This window comes from Xiphias gladius, unplaced genomic scaffold, assembly GCF_016859285.1.
Source record: "Xiphias gladius isolate SHS-SW01 ecotype Sanya breed wild unplaced genomic scaffold, ASM1685928v1 HiC_scaffold_576, whole genome shotgun sequence".
Taxonomy (NCBI): domain Eukaryota; kingdom Metazoa; phylum Chordata; class Actinopteri; order Istiophoriformes; family Xiphiidae; genus Xiphias; species Xiphias gladius.
Genome location: NW_024402273.1, coordinates 114 through 4299, shown reverse-complemented (window position 1 = coordinate 4299; position 4186 = coordinate 114). Strand labels below are relative to the sequence as shown.

General features: G+C 34.4%; 1 long non-coding RNA gene across 1 annotated transcript; it reads right to left on the bottom strand.

The window, feature by feature from the left end:
• Nucleotides 1–1294: 1294 nt before the first annotated feature.
• LOC120787745 lies at nucleotides 1295–3971 on the bottom strand. Its single transcript, XR_005707082.1, has 3 exons — nucleotides 3936–3971; nucleotides 3628–3654; nucleotides 1295–1561 (listed from the first exon to the last, which is right to left on the bottom strand). It is a non-coding gene; the product is annotated as an uncharacterized LOC120787745 (long non-coding RNA).
• Between the last annotated feature and the right edge of the window lie 215 nt (nucleotides 3972–4186).

The window sequence follows — 4186 nt, the reverse complement described above, 5'->3', positions numbered from 1 at the left end:
CAGAACTGATCAGACTGGCGGCCAGTCTTTAGAAAATCTTTAAATACATATCAAAAACACATCCCAGTTTTCCCAGTCAATAACTCCATAGTTTACTTTACGATCACAACTGTTTTCTTGGATGACAGTGCTTTTTTTACTCCTTGATTTTCGGTTATTTTAGATTTTATGTCGCACTTTGTCACATTTTAATGAAATGGAAAAATCTTGAATGGTCCAAATTAATAGTTCCACCAGTTTATTAAAAGGCTCAACACCAGTGTGAGGTTGCTCTGAACGATTTGAAAAGACTGGTTTGTAGATGTAAAACCAGGTATTAAAAACTTAAAATGTTGGATGAAAGACAATAAATGGTTTTTTAGGCCAGTCATATTTTAATGACTCAAAGATGAGAAATCTGCAAAACTATTAAAGAGTATTTTCAGTGTGTTTACATAGAGGATGCAGTATCTTACCTTCCTTATGTCGTGATTAATATCTCTTCCTGTATTAAAGATGAAAAAATGTTTGTTAACGCATTAGAAATACATCAAGCACAATCAAGTGTTATTGTGTAATTCTGATTTATTTGATTACATAAATATAAAAATCTTCTGACAAACAGCATCCTGGTCAAGTCAGGCAGCAGCACAAACAAACAGGGTTTCAGACATGAAACATGAGGCAAAATTGATTAAATGTATTTGTGATCATAATGCACCAATACATATTTAATGCAGTGAAATAAATACAATCTTTCATGAGCTTCTTACACTCTTCTTCTTCTTGTGTATATGTATGTGTATATGTATTGGTATATGAGAAAGACTCTGCACGGAATCCTGTCAGAAGTGTTAATACTAGGCGAAGATGAAGATGCTCAAACCAAAGTGTCCTAAAAAGAAACAAACAAATAAATGCTAACCAACGTATTCCGAGGTGTAGTTAAGCTGAGTCTAACGTGTGATAATGCACTCTGAGGAGTCCCAGTGTAGAAAATAATAGAACTGCACTTGTCATTTTACATTTCGACATACGCATCAACAGCATCACTACAGTAGCTTTCCTTTACCTCCCTCACACTGCAAAGCTTTCCTAACACAGTAAAGATGCAAAGTTCTCATTCATGCATTCTTTTTAATCTAGACTGGGCAGCCCTGAATATCCTTTTATGCAGGTTCATGAAACGTTTGGAAGAACCACCAGCTGATGCAGGAGCTCCCATGCATCAGAGGATATTCGCACAAAGACACAAACTTTATCAGCTCCCTGCTGCTACGCTGCTGGATGCATTTGTGCTTTTAGCATCTCTGCTGCTGGAACCTACACGCGTTAATTTACAGTGATACACCATAACTAAAGAAATGTACATGTAATGTAAGTTAGAGGCAAAGACTGATTAAATATATTTATGATCATATAGCACCAATACATATTTGATGCAGTGAAATAAATACAATCTTTCATGGCTTCTTACCTGCTGTGCCTTTGTATTTGTGTATGTAGATGGAAAAGATGATACACACAATCAGTAGGATTGCTAATTGTAAGCTGGATAAAAAGGCCCTGATTTTCCAAATCCCTAAAAAGAAACAAAGAAACTAACAAATAAATAAATATGTAAAAGTTTGTTTGTATATGTAAAAGTTCAGGTATTAAAAACTTTAAAATGTTGGATGAAAGACACAAAATGATTTTATAATAGTCATATTTTAAATGGACTAAAGATGAGAAATCTGCAAAACTATTAAAGAGTATTTTCAGTGTGTTTACAGAGGATGCAGTATCTTACCTTCCTCTAACGCATTAACATCTCTTCCTGTATTAAAGATGAAAAAATGTTTGTTAACGCATTGAAATACATCGTTAATAATCAAGTGTTATTGTGTAATTCTGATTTATTTGATTACATAAATATAAAAATCTCTCTGACAACAGCGTCCTGGTCAAGTCAGGCAGCAGCACAACAAACAGGGTTTCAGACATGAAACATGAGGCAAAATTGATTAAATACATTTGTGATGATAATGCACCAATACATATTTAATGCAGTGAAATAAATACAATCTTTTCATGGCTTCTTACCTCTTCTTCTTGTGTTTATGTATGTATTTGTATATGAGAAAGACTCTATGGAATCCTGTCAAGTGTTAATACTAAGGCGAAGATGAAGATGCTCAAATCAAAATCCTAAAAGAAACAAATAAACAAACAAAAAAATAAAACAACCAATGTATTCCAGTGTAGTTAGCTGATCTAACGTGTGATAATGCACTCTGAGGAGTCCCAGTGTAGAAAATAATAGAACTGCACTTGTCATTTACATTTGGGCAACACATCAACAGCATCACTACAGTAGCTTTCTTCCACCTCCCTCACACTGCAAAGCTTTCTAACACAGTAAGATGCAAAAGTTCTCATTCATGCATTCTTTTAATCTAGACTGGACCATCGTAACATGCTCTTCTTAGGTCTTCTGCTCTGGAGCATTCAAAATCTCCCACTAGTCCAAAATGCAGCCACTGCAATTATTAACACCAATTCTGTCCTCATTTCACTGGCTCCTGTTTCATCAGGACAGACTGCGAACTGCTGCCTGTTACCTCGCGCAACTCTTCATGGATCAGTGTGGCCTCATCTGAGAGAGATGGATGGAGACCTTAACCCCTTGAATCAAGACTGAAAACTCTCTTATTTTCCCACCACTGTAATCGTGTAATAACCTGCTTTTTGTTTCTTATTTACAGCCTTTTGTAAAGAAAAATTGAAAAAAATCAGTAACAACGTGTGTATTGTTTTTGAACTTTCATTTTGGTTTTAGATATTTGATATTATTTATATTATTTTCATAAAATGTACTCAGACACGTCAACAATCTAAATAAACCTACTTAACCAGCAGTTTTGCGCTAATGGATTGAGGCGGAAAGGTCTAGCTGGAATCAAACTACAGACGCTACAGTTATATGGTATGTGAGGCCGCCCTGAATATCCTTTTATGCAGGTTCATGAAACGTTTGGAAGAACCACCAGCTGATGCAGGAGCTCCCATGCATCAGAGGATATTCGCACAAAAGACACAAACTTTATCAGCTCCCCTGCTGCTCGCTGCTGGATGCATTTGTGCCTTTGGCATCTCTGCTGCTGGAACCTACAGCGTTAATTTACAGTGATACACCATAACTAAAGAAATGTACATGTAATGTAAGTTAGAGGCAAAAAGACTGATTAAATATATTTATGATCATATAGCACCAATACATATTTGATGCAGTGAAATAAATGGAATCTTTCATATTTCTTACCTGCTGTGCCTTTGTATTTGTGTATGTAGATGGAAAAAGATGATACACACAATCAGTAGGATTGCTAATTGTGAAAAGCTGGAGATCTAAAAGGCCTGATTTTTCAAATCCTAAAAGAAACAAAAGAAACTAACAAATAAATAAATATGTAAAAGTTTGTTTTGTATATATGTAAAAGTTCAAAAAAAAAGGTATTTGAAAAAACTTTTAAAATGTTGGATGAAAGACACAAAAATGATTTTATAATAGTCATATTTTTAAATGGACTAAAGATGAAAATCTGCAAAACTATTAAAGAAAGTATTTTCAGTGTGTTTGGGTTAGAGGATGCGAAAGTATCTTACCTTCCCTTGTCGCATTAACATCTCCTCCTGTATCAAAGATGAAAAAATGTTTGTTAACGCTATTTAGAAATACATCGTTAATAATCAAGAGTGTTATTGTGTAATTCTGATTTATTTGATTACATAAATATAAAAATCTCTCTGACAACAGCTTATCTCTGGTCAAGTCAGGCAGCCTTTACTTTAACAAAACAGGGTTTTCAGACATATGAAACATGAGGCAAAATTGATTAAATGTATTTATGCTGATAATGCACCAGTACATATTTAATGCAGTGAAATAAATACAATCTTTCATGGCTTCTTACCTCTTCTTCTTGTGTTTATGTATTTGTATATGAGAAAGACTCTGTCTGGAATCTGTCAGAAGTGTTATTACTAGTGAAGATGAAGATGCTCCAAATCAACATCCACAAAAAGAAACAAATAAACAAACAAAAATAAAACAACCAATGTATTCCAGTGTAGTTAGCTGATCTAACGTGTGATAATGCACTCTGAAAGGTCCCAGTGTAGAAAATAATAGAACTGCACTTGTCATTTGCATTTTGGCAGCGCA